Source organism: Trachypithecus francoisi, unplaced genomic scaffold (assembly GCF_009764315.1).
Source record: "Trachypithecus francoisi isolate TF-2019V2 unplaced genomic scaffold, Tfra_2.0 Lachesis_group3, whole genome shotgun sequence".
NCBI lineage: Eukaryota > Metazoa > Chordata > Mammalia > Primates > Cercopithecidae > Trachypithecus > Trachypithecus francoisi.
In genome coordinates, this window is record NW_022681468.1 from 53,496,268 (window position 1) to 53,521,284 (window position 25,017).

Below are 25,017 nucleotides of genomic sequence, written 5' to 3' on the forward strand. Positions count from 1 at the left end.
ATTTTCCCATCCACAGAGGAGGTTTGTGCTTTAGGATAGCATTCCACATTTGTTTTGTCCATCATTTTGTGCTGCCACAAATACTTCCCCAATGAATTTATCTGATTCAGTGGATTTATTCATTTTCAGTGGATCAGAGTGGTTAATCTAGATTAGATCAAGGCAAGTAATCCTGGTCCCTGGCTCAAAGAAATGAAAATAATTCATCTGAGATTCAAAGCAAGCTGGACAACACCAAAAACTGGCCACTCAATCCACTAGCCAGGCATGGCATTTCTTTGGGAATAACAGTCATTTCCTTTGATGTTGGGAGGCCCAAGAAGGTGGCTATCTAAAGGTGCTCTGAGGTGTCCAGCTACTTTTTGTAGCAAACTTAAACTGTAAGTTGAGGTTGCCATCTGTCTGTGAATAGAGAAAACATAGAGTGGTTTTCTCTTTCTGTGTAGCTCCTCCAGATCATCTTTCACCACACAAACAACTGAACTCTGTCCAAATGCTACCATTGTAGCTGGGTCCATTTGAACATGGGCTATGACCTTGACTAAGTAAAATTAATAAAAACGTGAAAGCTGGTTAAAACCATTTTTTTTTCTAAGTTATCTACACTTTTTGGAAATGCTGCCATTTCCTTCATGCAAGACTTCCACGATGAAGGTTAACTGTGCTGTGTATCTTCCATTTGCCCCTCCAAATCCATTCTCCATCCACCTGGTTTATGACCCAGGAAACTAAACTGCATGAAGCCAGTAGCAGACTTCCTTCTCTTTGCCTCCCAGTTGGGTTTGGCCAATGAGGAGCATGAGCAGGCAATCAGAATAAGTGGAAGAATCAGTTCAGGCTACTTGTTTCCTGGGTTCTCTGCCTGCAGGATCATTATAATCTGGCTATATTCCTTTCCTGGAGGCCACAGCTCCACTAAGGAGGTCCTTTCCTCACTGTCCTCATACCTCAGGCCAAAGGATAACACAGGAGCCCTGGGAAACTGCATTCTCCCTTGCAGTTTTCCTATACTCTGCCCTCATCCTTGGAAATACTCTTTTTACTAAGTGCTCTTGAAATTAACCAGTTTGAGGATGCCAGCTGTTTCCAATACAGCTGACGTTTCCTGAGGGCTGAGTATGCCCTATTCAGAATATGAACTTATTCAAAGTTCTCAGTTTATATGAAAACACTGACATTCACGGGGTTAATAACAAGCCCAGGCAAAGATAAACAATGGCTAGATGAGGTGTAGAGTGGTCAGACAGCATCAATTCAGCCTCACACCAATGCTCATTGGCAATTGTGTAAGGTGAAGGCATAGTCACATAGACTTATGAGAACAGTGAAGGTGGTAGCTACATTTCACAGATTTTAAAATGTGAGGAAAGCAAAACATTTTCGGGTTGATATGTCATGCTTCTTCATGCTTATAAATTATATTTCCACGGTGACACCAACTTTTTTGCATATGGTATTCCACTTCGATTGAAGCTTTAAGCCATTTTTTGGTTGTAATTATCAAATATAAAGAAAGAGACACTTGCTACAATAAAAACTGCCTAAATGGCAAATCTAAGATTTCAGAGAGGTACCATCTGTTTTTCCTCATTGAGAGGTATTATCATATATAGTGAAAAATGCTATAAAAGTGAAGTGAGGCTTTTTGTGTCATGAATAAGTTATAATCTCAAGTAGATTTTGATTACTTAGAGCTTATAGCAAAGACATAAGTCCATTAAGGAAAAGATGGATCTTGATCCTATCTGACCCCAAAACAAATAACTTCCTATCTCCAGAATCACCTCAACTATATCATTCCCATGAAGTATATCTAAAATAACTGCTTTAAGATTTATTTTCCTTGATTTTTCTTTAATGAAGCCAAAATGTTATTAATATTTAACATGAATCTGTAAAGGTCTTTTAAGTAAAAAGGCTAAAATGTTGAAATATTAATAATGACATTTTGTTTATTTTTTGTTTGGGGTGTGTGTGTGTGTGTGTGTGTGTGTGTGTGTATGTTATAGAACAGGGTGGGGGATAGAAAAGAGAAACCCATTGAATAAATCTAGGCCAGAAAGGTAAAAGCTCTATCTTTGTATTCATTATGGGTATTTATCAGAACTTAAAAGAGTACTTGAAAGAAGGTCTCAAAAGAAGATCTGGAGGACCCTGGCAGCTTTCATTTAACTCTGCATAACATCAGATGGTTCTTAGAAAGCACTCACTTATTTTCCAAATAAGTGGTAATTTCGCTCTTTCAACTTTTCCTAACTCAGTGTGACATATCATTGAATAATACCATCTTATATGTGTGTCATATTTTACAATTTATACGGTGTATTCCTATTCATTAGCTCAATTGATATTTACGTATTTCAGGTAGAGTCAGGGTGAATATTACAACCTCCATATTACAGATGAGGAAACTAAGGTCTGGAGGTATAAGTCAAAACTCTTTTAATCACAACTTGAATTAGCTTGGGCAAAACATGGGAATGTATTGGCTCATGTGGACTGGATTCATGGACTGCAATTATGACTGAGCTCTCTCCTTTCCTTTCTCTCTGACTCTCTGCTTCCCCTCTGTGCACTGGACCTGATTCTTTCCACAGACTGAAACACAGCTTTATGTGATTCTTACTGCCTTGGGACCAGAAAGGATGGGACCTCTCCTCTCAACTTGAGTTGGAAAATTCTAGAGGAAGAACCTCCTGGCCCCTGCTGATGGCAGGCCCACCCTCGGAACTAACCACTGTGGTCTGGGGATGAAATACTGTGGCTTCCTCAGCATGGGTCAAGTTTCCTCCCCTGTGGTCAGTGTTACCTAAACAGCCTAACAAAATCGGAACAGAATAGCCACTGAGGAGACTAGGAGGAGAGAAGCAGCCACCTTAATTTGTTTCTACTGCCTTAAATAACTTGTCCAGGGGCTGAATCAAAACAACTGCCCAGATTTTCAGTCTGCACCCATCTCCTTCACTTCACAGCCTTTTCCTGCAGAAGCCACAGAGGTGTAACTGCACTTCTCTCTTCCTCACAGTTACCACGTGGTCTGCGTCAAGACTAGTTGGAAAAGACTCGATTCTGTCTTGATTCTGTCACTTTTCAGCTGTGTGACCCTAAGCACATTACTTAACCTCTGGGAACCACAGCTTCCTCCTTTGTAAAATAAACAGTTCCTGCATTGCAGGGTCATCTAAAGGATAAAGGGAGATAATATACCCCAGATGACTTTGAAAATCATAAAAGAACTACATTAAGGTTTATTACTTAAGTTCCATATGTAAATGTTAACAGAGGCTCAAACTACACATTAACATCCTTCAGCTGTAGTTCTCACTACCACCAGCCCTCTCTGTTAGCATCACTTTAGTTCTGACATTTTTTTTTCTTTCAGTTGTAAAAGGCACATTTTAAAAAGAAGCATAATAGTGTCTCAAAATGTAAAATTTAGCTCAGAAGAAAAGCTTATGAACAGATGGTTCAATGGCACTTATACTCACCTTTTTGATACAGATTAACCAGGAGATGAAAAATCTCTGTGAGAGACACAAGAAACTCTCAACAGTGGTTGCCTCTAGGGACTGAGGCTAAAAGTTGGTGGAAAGAAACACTTTTATTTTTCATTTATGCCTGTCTCTACTACTTGAATTTTTAAAATCTTTCACATATATTCTTTTTTTCCTGCATGAATTCCTTTCATAATAAAAAAAAAAAACTAACTAAAAATAAAATCATAATTGCCATAAAAAAGGATCATATACCGGCTATAGTATACAGTATATAGTATATGCCCGTTATAGTATACAGTATATAGCAGTTATAGTAGATAAATGATATAGTGCCTGGTACAGAAAAAGCTTTCAATAAGTTCGTGCTTATTGATCTAGATATCCCTAGTTACCACCTAATCAGCTAAAATAAAATCTAATTTTATCTCTATGAATGTATATTTTTCCATGAATCATATTGTAAGAAATGCTCATTACCATCTGCCACGGATATGATTTTAAACTCATAAATTCACACACCAAACATGAAACCTCCTTTTTAAATTCTCAATTATAAACACAGTACACGTGGCTACCTTTCAACGCTGTTACTGCTCTTCTTATAAGCTGACTTCCTTATTAACATTGGACAATGCTGGGCTTCTAGGAACCATACCATTTTACAGCTGCGGGTTTGCATGATATTTCTAAGAAATTAAAGGTTACATGGCAGCATATGCCAAAGCTAACAGAGAGATTTAAATAGTATTTTTTAAAAATGATGTAAATGGCTAGGAAGTTTGAATGCTATGCACTGGTTAAGTGCTATACTGGTTGCCTAGTTACATCTCTGTAGAAAGGTTAAAATGGTTGTCTCTAAATCTAAAAGAAATGTAAAGTCCTAAAGTTTCATGATGAAGCTAAGGATTGCTTGCGCACCCCTCTGCAGTCACGCCTTGAAACAAATCCCCATCAAGTAATGGTGCTTGGGAATGTCTTAAGGAGATTTTTAATCAAAAGTATTTATATATATGAAATTTGTTACCTTGCTCTCATTTCATTAAACTTATTACATCTGAACTCTCCTTTTTTCTTTTTTTGAGACAGTCTCGCTCTGTCGCCCAGGCTGGAGTGCAGTGGCGCGATCTCGGCTCACTGCAAGCTCTGCCTCCCGGGTTCATGTCATTCTCCTGCCTCAGCCTCCCGAGTAGCTGGGACTACAGGCACGCGCCACCATGTCTGGCTAATTTTTTTGCAGTTTTAGTAGAGACGGGGTTTCACCGTGTTAGCCAGGATAGTCTTGATCTCCTGACCTCGTGATCCGCCCGCCTCGACCTCTCAAATGGACTCTCCCTTTTATCACTACGAATTGCAGTCTGCTACTATAGGCTATTAAAACACTTTCCAGCCTAGCTGGTGCAAATTTTATCCCACGATAGATGGAAGAAAGTCCAGTATTTTAAATTTTTAAACTTAAAAGCAATTTTTTACTGTGACCAGCTCTGCAAAGTATAGGCCAGTCTACAACATAGTAACAAAAACTACACAGCTAAAGAATAAACAACTAGTATCTTAACTCTCAGAGATGTTCCTCTTTTACCTCTCAAGGGTTTCCTAATTAGTTCTACCTTGCAGCCACGATTACATCCAAATATCTGCTCCCAGCAATGGAACAGAATAGAACAACTTTGGTATAGAAATTTAATATGAGTGTATTAAAACGGATTCACACTTCTTCCAGAATTTGAAGGTAGGAGGAAACAGTCTTTTTCTTTTTTCCTCTTGACGTTCAGTCGGCATTTTGTTTTGAATTGAGGTAAAATTCACATATAAAATTACCATTAGCCATTGTAAAGTGTACAACTCAATGGCAGTTAGTACATTCACGGTGTTGTGCAGCTATCACCACTATCTAGTTCTGAGACATTCCATCACCCTGGAAGGAAGCCCTGTACCCAGATAAATAGTTATTTTGATCCTTATTTACATTTACTCTCTAATTTCTCCTTGAAAAACAATTAAAGAACCTAAGTTTAAATTACAGCATAAGAACTTGATGTATTTTCATTTCTTCTGAAACTTGTTGATTCACAAAAATCAGTAAAGATTTGAAGTTGAAATGAGGCTAATCCTAGCAAAATGAAACCAGGATTGAAAGTCCTGAAAGGAAGAAACCCAAAAAGAGATTGAGGAAAAAAATCAAAATAATTCACAATTCTGTCCAGGCCCCATCCTTGCCAGAAAGCCAGATTCTACTTTAATGACTGATAGTGCTGAATCTTTTTTGGAAAGGAAAAAAAAAAAAAAAAGAATTGAAATATGCTTTGGATCTACCAAGTAGGAAATTTTGGAAGACAGGAAACAATTAAATACATTTTTAAAAAAAGAAGTCTTCCAGCTCCTAAAAGTCAAATGCCTATTCTAGGGAAGCTAATTTATTGTTCTTTCAAGTACAATTACAGCTCTCTTTGCTTAGTCCTAATGATTTAGAGAACAAAATTCTCCAAAGAAAAGCCACAGAAATGTAAGGGATGAGGCCCCAGGACCTTCAGTTTTCATGGTTTCTCAGTGTGGCTTTGCTATGGATGATGTGGGCAGAGTACTGCAGAAGCAGTGTGGAAAGGCCCAGCAAGCGTCTTTACCCAGATGCAGCAACTTTACATGGGGGTAAGTGGCTCATGCTCCACTGCTGGGAAGTCAGGAAGCGCCATGCTCTTAGAACCAAATAAGACTCCAAGACATGATCCAGTCCAATCCCCTCCCCCTGGGCATTCAAGATAGTCTTCCTAATACTTACCTCTTTCTGAACAGTCTATGCTATCTCTTAGCAGGGAAAAGTTCAATTTTGCTCTATGAAAGGCAGGATTAAAGCTAAGAGAGCTCTGCGCTGCATTGGCAAACTTGGGTTTTATAACTTCCATGCAGGCTGACATGCTGAAAAAGATTCAGCGAAGTCCTGTGGTCACCTCAGTAACAAAAGCTTTTAAAGCTTCCATCATCAGAGGCAACGTGCAGAAGCCTGCTGGTAACACAGGAGAACTGAAAGGGCAGCTAGGGCTTGTGACTACAAACGTGGCTGCTGCTTCTCAGTTCTGAATCTTAGGGGCTTTTTTGGTCTTTTTAAGCTGGTCTGAACAAACATGCATATATAGATATAGATTTTCCAAAAGAGTTAGATTAACCCCTGTTTTCAACCCAAATATTATGGGATATGGTCATTATTTGGTTCACTCAAAATTTATATTTTAACAATGCATCAATGTGACAGCTACTTTCTATTAGAGTCATTTTGTTAGGCATCTGGAATGACCAACTGTCCTGATTTGCCCCGGATTCTCCCAGTTTTAGCACCGATAGTCCTGTGTCCCAGGAAAGCCCTGTCTTGGCAAATAAGGGCAATTTGTTGCCCTGCTGCTAGCTCTAGGTTTGGACTTCAGGTTTGTATTGCTGAAGTGTCTAAAAGTGGATTTTAAGAGGACTTGCTACAAAAAAAAAAAAAAGCTGAAAATTTTTAAATCTTCACCATAAATTTCCAGCCATATTCTACTCAAAAGACGATTTAAAAAAAAAAAAAAACCCAGTGATCTACTTCATACACCAGGCAAGAAACGGTTTCTTACTTTGTGGGGATGACTTAATGTATGGAGGAAATTATACCATACCTAGAAATTGGCTATAATAAATACCACTCCAGTGAGGTTCTGTATTATTATGTTATTTTTTCCTCCAATTTCCACATTTTAAAGCCTAATAAATAATACATAAAATGACAGGCAGACATAACAGCACAAAATAAAAACCTCACATTTCTTTGGTTCTATTCAAGACCTTGTAACCTGTACACTGTAGGCAAACCCTCCAGAGTTGGAGAAATGATGAAAGCAGCATACTCTCTAGGGGTCACACCTATAGTACCCAAAAGTCTGGCCAAGAAAGGAGCCATTGGACTTCAACCTGTCCCCTTGATCCAATGCCAGATACTTCAAGAAAACCAAAAGGCTTCAGTACCTGGACCTGCAAAGTGAGAACTGTAGAACCAAGATGAGAACTGGCTTCATCAATGTTGGAAATGTTAACGTTTTAATCCTATACACTTAGACATTAGATGGTCTGCTATCTGAAGCATTTCCACCGTTCTGAAGAATTAGTCTCTTTGACTTTGTAGTAGGCAGAATAATAGGTCCCAAATATGTTCAGTCCTAATCCCAGGAACCTGTAAATACATATCCTTACAGATAAAGGGACTTCAAAGATGTGATTAAATGGAGGCCCTGGTGATGAGGAGATTAGCCTGGCTTATCCAGGTATGTTCAATCTTATCACAAGCATCTTTAAAAAATCAGAGAACCTTTCCTGGCTAAAAATTAAGAAGACGTGACTATGGTAGAAAGACACAGAGAGAGGCAATGCTATTGGCTTTGAAGATGGAGGAAGCTCTACAAGCTGTAAAAGGCAAGGAAATAAATCCAACCCAGAGAGCCTTCAGAAAGAAACACAGTCCTACTGATACTTTGCTTTTAGCCTGGTGAAATCCCTATAGAATCTAACCTACAGAATGGTAAGATCATACATTTGTGTTGTTCTAAGCCACTAGGTTTGTAATAATTTGTTGCAGCTGTCATAGAAAACTAATACATCTTTTATCACAGTTGCTGTTCAATAATGCCTGGGTAGTATTTTGCTTCTAACCTCAATATTTGACCATTCCCTCATGTTTAATTTGCTTCCATGTATATACTTTGAAAACTAAATTTAGCACTAGACCAAATATTCTGAAAATCCCCCCTGACAGTACAGAATGATACTTCCTTTTACTTGTCTACTTTGTTTAGCTTCTTGCCTTTGTTAGCACAGAGACTACTTACATCAGGAACTACTGAGCATAACTGAAACCACTGATTTTGAATGAAGGAAAAATGCTTTTAGGTGAGTGGAAAATGCCAAATAACCTCTTTAAAGTTGTGTGCAAAGACACGGTAGTTCACCATGTTCACGATGTCTCCCTAGAGTGCTCTGGATGTCACAATGACTGGAAGATGCCACAGCCTTTTGTGAACCAAGGACAGGGATACCAAAGAGGATAATGAAGAATTGTCCCATTGGACGTGCCAGCAAACTCCATTGACAAACTCTGCTTGGATTGATTTGAAAAATTTAAGCATACTTATTACCATGACAGAAATCAACTCAAAGAACATCAGATACTTATAAAAGAGTCATTATTAGTAGCATTTGATAGAATATGGGATGTCTCAGCCCTCACCTAAAAGACATTAGGTACTTAAATCCAAAAGAACTTGACTATAGGGTAGCAAAAGCAATACACGGTCTTAAAAGCACACATGCACAAAGGGTTTTCTTCCAATCAGCTCTAGACCAGAGATTCTCAACCCTGGCTGCACGTTAAGGTCACCTGGGGAGCTTTAAGGAACACCTATAGATGTTCAGGCCCCAACCATGGAGATTCTGATTCAGCTGGTCTGGGTAGGGCCTGGAATTAGGGTTTCTAGATGCTCCCCTGGAGGCTCCGACATGCAGCCAGGACTGAGAACCACTGCTCTGTCCATAGGGAGCAGCCTCCTGCACATACTCACGTGAATGTGGCTGCTCCACAGATTTGAATCAGTTCTTCCCTTCCTGTTTTGTAGTACAGTTATCACCACCCATTCATTGTTCCAGAAAAAGAAATCTGGGAGTTATTCTAGACATCTTCCTCTCCTTTACTTCTCACCTTTAATCAACAATTTCCTCAGTTCTCCCAAATCCAGCCCAACATTTCCAGACCCAAGACCTCCACTCGTCTCCCTTCCATTAGTCTCCCCCCACTTCTCTGCTGCCTAAGGAATTATCCTGTAAAAAAAAATTCTGATTGTGTGCCCTTTTCTGTCTCCCCACTCAGCAGAGAAAATTCAAACTCTGGAGCCTGCCCCTTAGGGTCCCTCCCAGGCTTCACCAGCCTTCTTCTCTAGCCTCATCTCCTCAGTTGGCTACTTTCTGGCCACGGCCTGGCCACCCTAAATTTCTAAAGCTTCCTGGAATAAGTCATGCCCTCTGGGGCCTCTGTGTACACTTACAAGTGATTTCTTATTCTTGGAATGCCCTTCCCTACTTCTCTGACTGAAGGCACCTCATGGATAGCTCAAAGACCCCTTTCCCTTCAAGCTTCTTCCCCTCCCCATCTTGGTTCTCTCCTCCAGCAGCATCCACCACACCGTGCTCCCACCTTACTCAGCTGGACACAAGCACCTCCTTCTTTACACACTTTTCTCCTCTGTGAGACTGAACAACTCTGGGCCAAGGCCTGTGTATTTTTCACGTTCATATTCCCAGTATCTGGCATGAATTCTTTTGTCCATTCATTCAACAGTTTTATTAAATATATAACAAGTGCCAGACACCTTGCTAGATGCTGGAGGCAAATGGTTAGGAAGTTATTTGCTATTCTGGCTCTCGTAGAGCTTGTATTCTTGAAAGGGAGGCAGATGGCTGGATGAGTGTTTGTGGTAAAACAGGAAGGTCCATCAGAGGATTGGGAGCTTTGTTTTGTTTTATGCTTGCATGTTTCCAATATATTCAAAAGTGAAGAAATGTCAAAAACAGGTTTCAAAAATTATGGCATATTCTGAATGTTTACATTTGACAGAGTTGTATGATGAAGGCCATTGTTTCATTGTCAGTACATCTCTGACAGATCACCTCATTTGGAGATATCCAAAGTCCAAATTTGCAAACCTTATAAACATGAGTTGAGGAAAATTGATCCTCTTATCCTAAGGAAGGTCTGATACCTAGTCAACATGAAATAAATACCTGCTGAATGCATAAATGGATGGATGATTAGCTCCAGTAAAGCAAGTCAGGTTATGAGTAGGTTTTATTTTTTATTAGCATTTGCTGTATTCCCTAAACGGTTATGTAAATAAACAATTAAAAGCCCAACAATTCAACAAGTGCCCATAATCCAATGGGGAAAGAAGAGAAGTAGGTAGAGGTATAAATGAAACAATTCCAGCCACGAGTTGACAACTGTTGAAATTGGGTGATGGAGATGTAGGAATTCATTATATTATTCTCTCTACTTTGGTATATGCTTGGCATTTTTCATAATGAAGTTACATCTTAAAATGTGGGGGGGGGGATCTAAGTCATTGACTACAGGAAACTGTGTATCTTGGAGTAGGCCAACACATTATCACCTGTCTAGGATTATGGTTACCTTTCAAGTCCACAACAAGATTCAAATGCTATAGCTAGTTCCAAAAGCTAAATAAGCTTCTTCAAGACGAAACACCTATAGCATTAGATTGACCTTTTGTTATTGTTGTTGCTGCTGCTGCTGGAAAAGCCCTTACAATGTTTACAACCATCTGTTAAGAACAGGGTTCTTGCACAGGGTATGCCCTCAATGTCTGCCACCTATTAATGATGTTTGTGCCATAGGGATACATTCTGTTAAGGCAGCAGCCTCAAAGGCTCTCCAACTCAGGTTTTTAGAAGAAAATGAAAAAAGTCTGGATGAAAATCAATTTTAAATATCATTAAAGACAGCCATTTTTTCTTTAAATCCTGAAGTCATGTCACTATTGATAAGGACTCTATGACTGTTTCTTTCAATAAAATATCACGTTTTCATCTATAGACCACTTAATATTTTTTTTCCTCTTTAAGTTCTGGTTAAATTCAAGATTCTAGAAGAAAATATTTCAGAATTCTTACCTCTTCAGCTCCTAAAGCCTGAGGCTCACTGGCAGATCTGGCTGTTGAGAAAGCAGAGAGAAAAATGAATTTTTTAAAAGGAAAAATAAGGTGATACACAAGAGCTGGATGAGCAGAATGAATGAAGTTTCTGACACGGGGGTGGGTGGTAATGGCAGTATAGTTATAAGGGCAGGAGGTCTCATGGGTTTACATTTCAGAGCCTAGAAATGAACCTTTTATTAACTCTTTTCCTTTTAAGAAATAGATTTGTGAAATTGGAGTCCCTTTCTTTGTGAAATCCCCTAGCGTGCAAGAAAACACGAAAACACAAAGCTCACTTAGGAAACTAGACGAAGCAGAGTTCCTGGTGGGAGAGGCTGTATACCAATGGAATGAATAAGAACAGTCTTTCCCTCTGACCTAATCTAATTTGCTCCGAGCAGGACCAAAGCAGCAGAGACCAACACAGTCTTGCTCCAGGTATTAGGGACAGAGTTTGAGTGTATACAGTTTGTGTGTATCTGGCCCTTTAGGAGGGTGGAGAGGACATGTTGGTGGTTATAAGAGTATCTTTGGCACCCAAAGCTTCAAAAGGCTGTTTAGAAGTAGAAGACACCTATGCCCTTAGCCACGAATGACCTCTGTGGCTATCGAGCAGAGGTGGTCTACTTTTGCTCAGTGCCGACTGTGGTTCCTACGGGAGAAATTCCTGCGTAGATGAGCTTCTTTATTCCTGAAAAGCTTTAGAGCGCTCAGCTCAAAGGGAATTGCTAAAGCCTCAAGGAACACTTTCCCATTCCTATTTTGCTGTGTCTGAGAACAAAGAGATATCTCACATCTAGAATATTATGAATGAGGGTGGAACTCAGATTCACAAGGGGTTCTAGGACCAAACGAACATCAGTATCTCCAGAGGCCTCACATTACTTGAGACTGGCATGTGTGCTACAATGTCAACCCAACCAATTATATTCCCAGACTACCATAGGGGCCATACGTTTTTAAATGGGCTAAAGTTATCAGAAAACCATTATCTCATGATTAACGACAGCAAAAAGGAAAAAAAAAAAAAAAAAAGCCAAGGGCTAAAAACAACGTATTGTCAGAGAATGAACCCTAGAGTAACAAAGACTAGGTGGGACATGCAAAACAAGCCTGTTCAAGGGGGTTCTGGACCGGCACTCATTTGTTATTGGTGATAGTGGAAGCTGGCACAACTTCTCTCGAAAGCCGTCTGGTCCTGTTTATCAAGAGACCCAAATATGCTCTCAGTCATTGTTTTAGTGATGCCACTCCATGACTTTAACCAAAACAAACCCAAAATGTGGACAAAGAAGAATTATCAAGGTGTTAGAAATAGCCTAAATATCAATAATTCAACCTATTAAGTAAAACAGAAACTCTACATGATAAAATTTTAAAACAACGAATACAAGAAATTTAAATGGGCCAGGTGCAGTGGTTCACGTCTATAATCCCAGCACTTTGGGAAGCCAAGGAGGGAGGAACACTTGTGTCCGGGAGTTCGAGACCAGCCTGGGCAACATAGCGAGACATGTTCTCTACAAAAAAAGTCAAAAGTTAGCCAGGCATGTTGACGCACACCTGTGGTCCCAGCTACTTGGAAGGCTGAGGTGGGAGGATAGCTTGAGCCCAAGAGAGTGAGGCTGTAGTGAGCCATAATCATGCTACTGTACTCTAGTCTGGGTGACAGAGTGAGATGCTGTTTCAAAAAAGAAAAAAAGCTTTAAATGATGAAAAAATGCATTTTATATTCTCTTTTTACTTAACTTTATTTTAAAATTAATAAATACTGTTACTTTAAAAAGTAACTTAAAATAAGTTTACTTTATTATAAAGTAAAAAGAATATAAAATGTATTTTTGTCATTTAAATTTTAAAGTAAAAATATAAAATATTACATATAGTGTGAACTCAACAATTTTCTAATATACATATTTACACATATTAATTTTTTTATATATATTTTCTGTCAATATATTTTTCTAATATATATGTACTAACATATATTATATACATACATAATATGTTGTATTATAGAACATATTTTCTAGTATAATTATACACAGTATCTTTCTAATACATAAAGACTAGAAGAAAATACATCAAAATATAAACAATATGTTTCCTCTGTTCAATAGAATAACCAAAGTGGCAGAAATTGCTAGATATACCCCAACATCTGCTCTTGTCTTCTTCCATGGTTTTAATAGAATTCTAAGCTAAGCACCTACATATCAATAATAGTTACCTTCCCCAACCTCCCTTGCTGCTAGGTATGTGGCCATGTGACAAAATTCAATGGTACAGCATCAAAAGTGGTATGTGTAACTGCTGGGTCAGAGCCTCCCCTTCTAACTTCTTCCATACTGCCCGTTATAGCAGAGCCTTTATGGTAAGCCACATTAGACGATGAAAGTGAGAGAAACCTCATAGGAATGATAGAATAACAGGATAGAAGGAGCCTGGGTTCCTGCATGATCTTGTGGAGCACAGCTACCTTGCCAGTCCTGGGCCATCCACATCTGGATTGTCACATTAAAAAGAAGTAACTTCTGGCCAGGCGTGGTGGCTCAAGCCTGTAATCCCAGCACTTTGGGAGGCCGAGACGGGCGGATCACGAGGTCAGGAGATAGAGACCATCCTGGCGAACACGGTGAAACCCCGTCTCTACTAAAAAAAATACAAAAAAACTAGCCGGGCGAGGTGGTGGGCGCCTGTAATCCCAGCCACTTGGGAGGCTGAGGCAGGAGAATGGCGTGAACCCGGGAGGCGGAGCTTGCAGTGAGCTGAGATCTGGCCACTGCACTCCAGCCTGGGCGACAGAGCAAGACTCTGTCTCAAAAAAAATAAATAAACAAAATAAAATAAAATAAAATAAAAAATAAAAATAAAAAGAAGTAACTTCTAACTTATGTTAGCCACTGTGAACTCAGGCCTCTGTTACATGTAGTTCAACTAACAATTTAATTAATAGATGGGGCAATTTTCATTTTTTCTTTCAAATTTTCAATAATTTCCACATTTTTCAAAAATCAGTATGAATTACTTTGCTGATCCTAATGTTAAGAAAATTAAACATAGAATAAAATTTGGGTAACATGTGCCTTCTTTCCACATAGGAGAGGAAAAACGAAATCTAGAGTTTAAAAAGTTCTGCTTTAAAATCTGATTGAGGCATACTCTAAGCAGTAAAACTTTAGTCAATGCATTATAATTATTCATTACAGAGGATACCCAGACTTATTTTTTTTTTTTTTTTGAGACAGGGTCTTGCTCTCCCAGGCTGGAATGCAGTGGTGTGAACGTGGCTCACTGCAGCCTCAACTTTGTGGGCTCAAGCAATCCTCCTGCATCAGCCTCTCAAGTAGTAGCTGGGACCACAGGTGTACACCACAATGTCCAGCTGATTTTTTTTAAATTTTCTATAGAGACGGCTGTTTCTACATTGCCCAAGCTGGTCTCAAACTCAGGGGTCAAGCAATCCTCCTGCCTCAGCCTCCCAAAGTGCTGAGATTACAGGCATGAGCCAATACACCCAGACTTTTTTTTCTTTTTTTTTTGAGATGAAGTTTCGCTCTGTCACCCAGGCTGGAGTGCAGTGGTGTGATCTCGGCTCACTGCAACCTCCTCCTCCCAGGTTCACGCCATTCTCCTGCCTCAGCCTCCCAAGTAGCTGGAACTTTAGGCGCCCGCCACCACGTCCGGCTAATTTTTTGTATTTTTAGTAGAGACAGGGTTTCACCGTGTTAGCCAGGATGGTCTTGATCTCCTGACCTCGTGATCCACCCCACCTCAGCCTCCCAAAGTGCTGGGATTTCAGGCGTGAGCCACAGTACCTGGCCCCAGACTTCTTAAAGTGAATTTAGAAACAGTCTTCAAAACAGATTTGTGTGTACACTCATACCTTTAATTTAAGGGTGCTGTTGGTTCTTCACATGGAATCATACTGGATTTCTCCTACAGTAATTCCACTGGCCCAAGAATTTGGTTGACTGCCCATCAACCAAGTGTATGCTTTGATTTTATTTTCCCTTGGAGTAGTAATAGATTTGGCAGAGCTCACATAACCTCCTGGGTCTCCTTTGTGTCCCACAGGTCTGCATTATAAGATGACTGCCCAAGATAAAGGAGTCATACCTAGTCCATAAAATACAGAAAAGATATCTTGCCTACTTGGGAATCAGATCTGAAACAATGGCCTCATTAAAACCAGCCTCTAACCATATTAGAATAATATGCTGAGATCATTTAAACCTGCAATAATGTTCATCAGCAGCATTTGGTGCCTTTTAGAGGATCATTAAAACCTTGTGCAGAGGCACACAAGACACTCCACAAGGTTGACCTTAGAGACTTACATGAAGTCATATATCAGAGAAAGAAACTATTTTTCCTCTTTTTCCCAAGAGAATGCCAAATGATCCTTTTCTCCCTTGTGAACCACAATATCCAACACTAATATGACTAACCTATATTCAATAACAAAGGCAGGATGCCAGGGTTTCTTCACTTCCCTCTCAGAATGACCGTGCCAGTACATTCTTGAGAAACCCCTTCACTCTCTCCTGCAGTAGGCAAATTGAAGCTAATAGTCAAAGCTCTGAATTCTGTTTCTCTCCCCCTCTTGCCTTTGCAGGAACATAAGCAAGCCAACTCAACAGGCCTAATTACCATGGTAACAACATGCACCGTGATTATGAGTGTGTTTGTTTTTTAAAATGACTCACAGATTGTTCCCCCAGAAGCCCCAGACACACAGGTTTCTGGCTGGTTTATAAAATCCATCTGAAGTTTTCTTGCACATATCTTGTGCCTATTATCATAACTGGTGTGATGAAGAGAGATTCATCAAATCAAATATGCCTTTCTCCTTAAGGATGAAAAAAATCCATTTTGTTCCTTAAACACTCCAAGATTAATCAATTTAAACCTCAGGTTTATAATGAAATTAATTTGAGTTTGTACACTGGAGATAATTAATCTGTTCCTAATTTAAATAATTAAGGTATTTCATAATGTGGTTTTAGAGATCCAAATGAAATAATCAGGTGAAATAAACTTAGTGAAAAATATAAAACAGTCTAAATCTACAGTATTTCATAATGTGGTTTTAGAGACCCAAATGAAATAATCTGGTGAAATAAACTTAGTGAAAAATATAAAATAAAACAGTCTAAATCTATGGGTACATGACCACATGTAAAGTGTTACAAAAGAATAGTTATCAGTCTTAATATCAAGATGTTTCTAAACAAATCTACAAAACAACAGCATCTATTTTAAAAATGCAAACATGAAAGAGTCCAGACATTTGGAGAACTGTGGACTACTTGCACTCATCTATTCAATAAATATCATTTTAGACCTTCTATGTACTAAGCACCATTGTTCATAACTGGAACATCACAATAGGGCTTAGGGAAGACTATTTTCTCACAGGAGGCAAAGGCCATGGGCATGGCTCAGTGCGTTCTCTTCTCTTAGGGAGCTCCTTTGCTTCACAAGGCACCTTTCTGGTTAAGGTTATCAGTGAGAGGGAACATCACCTAATGATTATACCAGGCCTGGAGTTCAGAGTCCTAACATCAGCATCACAGTGGACTCCCTCAAAACAAATAAAACATATATATGCTAGTAATTTTGATACGTTGATTTCTTCTGTGTGAAGTGGAAATAAACCCTATTTTAAAAGAAATTTAAATGGAATTTATATAAATCTATTTCACTTAAATCCCTTGATGCTAACATACATTACACACACACACACACAGAGACACACACACAAAATAGTCATTTAAAATTACTATATTCAAATATCTACTGTACTGTAACCAATAATATATTTTTTCTCTAGAGTTTGAAGGGCAAACCAGATTGTTTCAATCCATATAGGCTAGGTTATATTGTGGCAACAACTCAAACATTCTCTGGCTTATTTGAGCAAAGCTTATTTCTCACTTTCTCTCCATGTCCACTGCGGTTTGGCAGAGATGATCCTTGTGTTGTCTTGACTGTTCGACCCAGGCTTAAGAGTGCAGAGACCACTTCTATCCTTCAACCACAGCACTCACATGCTGGTTCTGATGGCTTCTTCCAGGAAGTGACACATCTCACTTCTGTTCACTTCACCGGCCAAGGCAAGGCATGTGGCCACACCTAACCAAAGCAGACCCGGAAGTGGAAGCCTATCCCGCGTTGGAAAGGAAAACTGGAGATATTGATGGCCAAGCACATGGATTCCCGAACAAATAGCACAAACCCAGACTAACACTTCATGAAGTCAAAACGACATTCGACGATAATAGGCTTCCTTCGGGGATGCCTTATTCCAAGGTCTGAGCACCTGTGATTAATGTTGGGTCATAGCAATCATTTCTGCAGAATTTGGTACAAATCCCTTGGATAGAATAAAAGACAGTCTACTGCAGACTTGTGGTAACAATAACTTATACTAATAATAGATTCATTTTGAATAATTACGCTACAATTCAGGCACCTTGCTAAGTAAACATTTCACATTTATTATGTAATTTTCTCCTGACAGTTTTGTGAAGTAGATATCACCTTATTTCCCATTTTATAGATGAAGAAGCTGAGGCATAGGAAGCTTAAGCAACTTGCCCCAGTAATTCTGACTCTAAACCAATGTCCTTTAACTACTACGCTCTCCCACGTGTTATCTTTGAATGTTACTTTTCTACACTTCAGTATTTTATAATTAATTTAAGATGAATAAGACTAGTTGGACCATATATATATATATATATATATATATTTTTTTTTTTTTTTGCCTAGGACTTTTCACCTCTACTTAAATTTTTCTTATTTTAATTTTAAAAGTCATAAAACTATTTAATATCAACTTTTTTCCAAAGAAAAAATAAAAATGTCAGTGAAATGCCTTAATGCCCATATACAGCAATGTTCCCTAAACACAACCATCACTCATGAGGTTTAAAAAAACGGCAAAGGATCAATTTAGTTTTCCTAAATAAAGCCTCTAAAATGAAAGGAAATGAAAGTGAGGGTTTTTTTCGGTTTAAATTTTTTCACAATTTTTCTTATATGGTTCTAACATAGATCAGATAAATACTCTCCTTAAACAGAGCTCTGTTGGCAAAGTCTAGAATTAACTTACTTTCCTGTCTAAAAATGCAAATCTAAGAGTAGGAAGCACTCCATCATTTATTTTAAAAAGTACTCCTACCATTAATGCTTAGTCTGTTATGATGAACATGCACAGAAATACACCTTAGAGACAAGTAGTCAAAACACTGTAATGACAGCAGCTCCACTGAAATTTCCCTTTTCACTATTGCTGCTTCACATACATAGCCTCTGAAACATAATGCCAAAGTAGGAGGTAGCAACCATAAAGAGAATGTAACAATAATGGAACTGTATATGCTGCCTCCGGAGCTGGAAAGTGGAAACTGTTTTCTAAATAACTCATAATCAGAAATTCCAGAGATGATCCATTCTTCTTTACAGGTACTGTAATCAACAAAATACCTACCTCTCTAGAGAAAACATGGTTTTCATTTAAGTTTGACAGATACTATACACAGAACACTTGGCGTCTCTAGCTCATTACTTGGCCCAGGGTAGATTTTTACGTAGACCAAATTGATTTAAATGACCAGTCAGGAAAATTCAATTTAATTATATAATATATATATTTTATAATGCAGATATGCAGGGCTGGTTGTCTAAATTAAATGGCATTCTTATTGCTTTATAGGACCTGATGAATTTCCTTCCAGAATATTTTGTTTAGGAGGTTATTCTTTACTTTGCCTAGCTTCCTCCAGTCTGTGTTTTTCGCCAGGATTCTTCCTCTGGCCTACCTAGATCATTGCTAAAAACAAAAACAAGTTTTTAAAAAATATATATTTTTTCTTTTAGGTTCAGGGGTACATGTATAGGTTTGTTATAGAGCCAAAAACAAGGCTTTTGTTCGTGTTTTTCTCAAAGGGAAATGCATGGAAACTCTGTTCAATTCAATGTTGTGTGATATTGCTCAGTTATTTAACCTTTTTAGCCTTGATATCTTCACTTATAAAATGGGAATAATAATAGTGGCCAACTCTATTGACTGTCTACCCACTAACCCCCTCTTCCTTGCTAATAGAACCAGACCCTTTTGCTGGGGTTTGATGACTTTGTTTTTCAGAGGCTGGGCTGCTCCATGGCCTCAGGAGGAAACTCTTAAATTAGCCAATCACAGTGGTTCTGTCTGCCTACTTACTCATACATAGAGCATGTGAGTCGTGAGGGGAAATTCCACTGGACACAGATTTTCTGTGACTTTAAAAAGAGCCATGGCAGGGCAAGGTAGCTCGGGCCTGTAATCCCAGCACTTTGGGAGGCCGAAGTGGGTGGATCTGTTGTGCTCAGGAGTTCAAGACCAGTCGGGGTAACATGCTGAAACCCCATCTCTACTAAAATACAAAAATTAGCTGGGCATGGTGGCACGCACCTGTGGTCCCAGCTACTCAGGAGGCTGAGGTGAAAGGATCAGCCCTCCCACTGCAGGCTAAGGCTACAATGAGTCATGATCATGCCACTGCACCCCAGCCCAGGCAACAGAGCGAGACCCTGTCTCAACAAACCAAAAAGAGCCACATAACAAATCAGCCGCCCCTTGATATGCCTCTACGTATGAAATATGCCTTTAATTCCAAAATTGTAGAAGCCATGTCCACACAGTGAGGGGAAATCAACCTGCTGAAGGTGTCACAGTAGGAGGAAGGGAAGAATCCAGGTTGCTAAAGACATTATCCAGCTACCACATAAGTAACTCTGAAGCTACCCTCCTTTCAGAGGTCTTGGGATCAATTTCCTATTGTTTACACTATTTTTGTAGGGCATTCCTTTACCAGCAGCCAGAAATATCCTGATAGAAAAATAGTGGCCTTATTTCATAGGGTTATTTTAAAAACTAGCTAAAACAGTAATGTATATAAAGTATCCAGCACAAACTGAATGCCTAACAAATGCTCACTCTCAACTTAATTCTTGACATATGTTCATCTTCACTTATTCAAACTAATTAATGCTTTCTTTACTCTGTGTGGTCTGAACGACTCCTCTAGGAGGTTTTCCCTGGTTCCCCAAAACAGAATTAAGGGCAGAAGTCATTGCTTTCTCCTCTTTATTCAGATAAAGGTAATATCAGGTACCTAAGGTTATTTTAAACAATAAGAACAGTATTTAATTCAGACAAGTAGTGTGGTGCTGATTGCAGTGTAGAACAAAAAAATGTAATAAACAGAGTAGCCTTCCTGACTGTGTAAATCAATTTGAACTAAATAAAATCCAACCCAGATCAAGTAATCAACACAGCAGCCAAGTGTTCTGCATTTGGAGTCCACAAAGTTTATTGAAAAGCTGCTTTCTGGAGGGAAAAGACATATTTTGTAGATTACAGTACATGCATGTGAAGAAGGACACATTTCCTCTGAAATTTCACCTGATCTTTATTTCAGAAAGGCACCTGCACCTTCTGCTCAAAACCTTCTCCACAAGCCCCCTTCACCCCAATATCTTTAGATGGCTGACTCCTCAGCATTGTTTTGTTCTCAACTCAAATGTTACCTTTTCAGAGAGATCCTTCAGGGATTACTCAATAAAGTAATCTCCCAATTACCCCTGCCAGCATAGGCACAGTCCCCACCGTTCAATCTGTTTCTACTTCAATCCATCAAAGCACTCGCTGTTACTTGATATTTTATTTTATTGTAAGTCATTTCTGTCAATGGGTCCCAATCCTGGTTGATTCTGATTTAATTACTCTGTGGTGAGGTTGGGACATAGATATTTTTTTCAAAGTACCCACTCAGTGATTTCTAACGTGCAGTTAGATTTAAAAACCACTGGTTTCTGTGTTTATTGAATCTCTCCCAATTCTCGAATGTAAGTTTCAAGAAAACAACTGGACAGTTTTGTTCATCCTAATCTCCCTGGCATCTTGAAGAGCACGTGGCACACTGCAGACGTTAAGACTTAGAACAGATCGACTAATTGTATTGTAATTATATTTCTGTATTTGTCTGTTTTCCCCACGAGTCTGTGAGCTCTTAGAGGACAAGTACTATGTGTAACCCACTCTGCATCAAAAAATGAGTCACTCAAGAATGTTCACTAAATAAATGAATGATAAACAAACTGCATTTTGTGGTATAAGGAAGACAAAGATGAAACCAAATGTGACCGCTGCCCTCAAAGAGATTGGAGTGTGGTCAAAAAAAAAAAAAAATGCAGATTGCTGTTATACACTAGAATGAGCTAGATGCTGTGATGAAAGAACAAAAGATTTCAGAGAAGGCATTGTTTTCTATTGGGGAAAAAAGGGAAGAAACCAAGGTAGGCTTCATGAAAGAGGCAGCATTTGAACTGAGCTTTACAGGACAGGTGGAATTTGGTTATTCAGAGAAGTAAGACTGTGGGGATGAAGTATGGAAGGGGAAGCAAGAACTAACCTATCCCAGGCAGACAGAAAAGAACTCAAAAAACAAGTCAGCCCAGCTGGAGGTTAGGAGGGCCTGAACTAAGACACCGCCCATAAACATGGAAAAGAGTCAGTATGAAGATATTTTCCCAATCACAATTGCAAAGGGCTATACAACTTCCTGCAACTAGGGGTGCTTGCTGAGGAAAATAGTGAAGTTGAATTATCATAACTTAGGTAATGAGAAATGGGGTGTCATTAACAGTTACAAAATCAGGTGAGGAGCTGGTTGAGGAGTGGGAAAGGTGCTGGTGAGCATGGTTTTGGACATGTGAGTTTCATTTTCTGTGGGTTGGATGTTCTGGTGAATTTGCAGGCAACTTGCTGTGCAAGCTGAGAGAGGAGGTGAGAGATCAGGATGCTTAATCAGATTTGGGACTGACCAACACAGCAACAATGACTGAAATCACAGGACAGAATCTGATTAAGGGAGAGGGAGAAATTAAATGGCCAAAGACTCGTATCTTGAGAACACTCATATCTTGGGACAGGAACTGAAGTTAGTGAAGTTGGAGTCCTCAGAGAGGTAGGAGGAAATTTGTTTCATCTACTTCTTAATTACTCTGTGTGAGTATGGAAAAACTAAGCATGTTTACAGGCAAAGAGGAAAGGACCAAGAAAGAGAAGAAACTAAATATGTAGGACAGAATTATTGTCACAACATGATCCCTTAGAAAGTAAAAGGGAATGGTATAGAGAGTCCAAGTAGAGGGTTTACTCTTGGCTTGAAGGAAAGATGGTGTTAATTTGACTTAGGAAGAAGAGGAGAATGAATGATGTGAATGATGCAGATGTTTCTGTCCCCCTACATATCCATATGTTGGAACCTGATCCCCAATGCAATGGTATTAGGACGTGAGGCCACTTTTGGAAGTGATTAGGTCATGAGTATGGAGTCCCATGCATGGGATTAGTGCCCTTATAAGAGAGACTGGAGGGAGCCAGCTGGCCCCTTTTGCCACATGGGGACACACAGAAAGTGATGTCCATGGCCTTTACCAGACATCAAATCTGCCAGCACCTTGATCTTGGACTTTCCAGCCCACAGAAGTGTTAAAAAAAAAAAAAAAAAAAAAAAAAAAAAGATTTCTGTTGTTTCTGGGTTACCTCATCTTTGGTAATTTGTGACAGCAATTCAAATGAACTAAAATAAAGGAAAACATGGGGAAATTTTGAGGTGGTAAGAATGAGGTTGAGGAAGTCTGTAATTGCCTTCTCAGAAAGACAAAAGGTGAGGTCACTTCTAATGAATAAAGGCAGTAGGGACTTGGTTGAATGGTTTCCAATGAAAATGCACAGCAGAGAGTGAAAAGTGGACTACAAAAGGAAGAAGGGAGGAATTTTGAAAGAACAGCAATGGCCCTACGGAGGGAGATGCAGTGAATCTGGAGTAGAACCAGTCAGCCCAGTTTTCAGCCCCTCTCCTCTATCTCTGAGTGCTGGGTTGCTGGGAAAAGGATCAGGGGAATGCCTGACCCCACACCCGGGCTGGTCAGGGAGCAAGGGAAGGCCAGGGAACAGGGAAGAAGTGGTCAAGAGACTGGTTTTTCAAAGCCTTTTCATTAACAGCTTGACTGTTTACACATATTTGCCAAGAGATAAAGGGGCTGATCCTGTCTTATCTCGAGCCTCTGTATACAGTGGTACTACTTCTAAGAAACATGTTATCACTAAAGTTTGAGAATTGAGCCCCCTTTTTTTATTGTCAGTGGTTAATGAATTCCTCTAGAGATTGTCTGAACATTGACTCCCACTAAATACAACTTGTTGTCTTTAACATAAGAATTTTCAAGAACCATATATTTACAGATATCTCTAATACTCTTACCTGAAAATTTAAATCTATTCCACAGTGGCAGCTTTTACACCTGAACAAGTTTGTACACAGAAACTCCATATTTACATAGGGTACTGAATGTAAACAGTCTACTCTTTTTTTTTAAACAAAATATTTTAGTCTTACAAACAATTTTGAATGTGATAACGTATAAAGACTTTGCCCTAATACAGAGGTGAGATGGAGTTTTACCTGGGAGGTAAGGAATTAATGAACTGTGCAACTCTAAATTCCAGGCCTATTTTATTATCCCTTATGAAGAGGTTGATATAGGCTGGGTCACCCCCAGATCGTTTTTAGCTCTACCATTCTAGCATGTCCTAGGCCAGGGACTAAGTCCTTCATAAAATTTGCATTATATTTTTAATTGAAAAATAATAATTGTGTATATTTATGGGGTACAATGTGATGTTTTGAGACATGTATACATTGTGATGATCAAATCAGGCTAATTAACATAGTCATCATCTTGGGGGGGAGGGGGGGAGGGTGGAGACTAAATCTTAACACAGCTCTGCAACTCTCCTCTCCCACCCAGATCTAGTAAAGCCAGGCACCTGCGTTCTCCCAGTAATTGTAGAATGAATAGATGTGCACATTAAATAAAATTAGGGGTCATTATTTGCAAACTTCCCCCCACCCCTGGCCCCCAGCACATGGACAAAGTGCATTACAGAAAGTTAACATGAATTATTCAGGAGCTCTTCAAACCATGTAAGGTCAATATCTGCCCACACACCATAAAGCTCAGATATTGTTGCTATTCAATAGGGTCCCTGCTAATTGTTCTGCCCAACACTCTTCAGCCTCACCATACCTTGCCTCACCAGTTTAAGGATTAGGAGTAAAATCTGTCATGGAAAAGGAAACAGAGGATTCATTATTTTTGAAAGTGAAATTTTGGTTAGAATCACATTTCATTAGTAGAAATTTGTTGTCTCAGAAACCCGTTGTATTGTTTAACTACCATAGCCCCTCCCCACAAGTTAATGCTCCTCTTTATAAAGGATTTGAGAGCAATTTAGTACTTTAATTTCTCCCCTCCCTTTCTGACCATGTACCTATTGAGCATTTTTCTCTGCTGAATGAGAGGGGACCAGAAAAGCACTGAAGAAACAGCTCTCCAGTGCCTCTGTAGTGGTAGCCTGGTCTAAGACTTGACCAGCAGAATCACCGGTGTGACTATCTACAATAAAGGTTTGAATTTCACTATCAGGTTCTGGACATCACCAACTAGCAGAAACTATGCACATTTTCTTACCCTCTCCTTTTGATTTCAAATGTCACTTTTGAGAGAAGTATTTTATTTGGGCAGGGATAATACTGTTGTATAAAGGATGTTAAATATAAAGATTATGATTATGATCTAATGACACATTAAGTTAAAAGATCCCACCATTTGAAAATGTCTCCTTGAAAATCTGACTAAAAATTGGCAAAGATTCTCAACACAGTATTTCTGGGGAAAAACA

At 39.1% G+C, this 25,017-nt stretch overlaps 1 protein-coding gene across 9 annotated transcripts in view; it reads right to left on the reverse strand.

Annotated features, from left to right (window-relative positions):
- GNG2 (G protein subunit gamma 2) overlaps positions 1–25,017 on the reverse strand; it is a 136,287-nt gene that overhangs the window by 94,071 nt on the left and 17,199 nt on the right. For 7 of the 9 annotated variants that reach the window (XR_004431618.1, XR_004431619.1, XM_033188045.1 and 4 more), the window contains exon 2: positions 11,193–11,233. The exons of 1 other annotated variant lie outside the window; for it this stretch is intronic. The gene's annotated coding sequence lies outside the window, so the exon portion shown is untranslated. Of the gene's footprint in view, positions 1–3,488; positions 3,525–11,192; positions 11,234–25,017 lie in introns of all 9 variants that reach the window. One more of the 9 variants, XM_033188047.1, reaches the window with a different exon arrangement.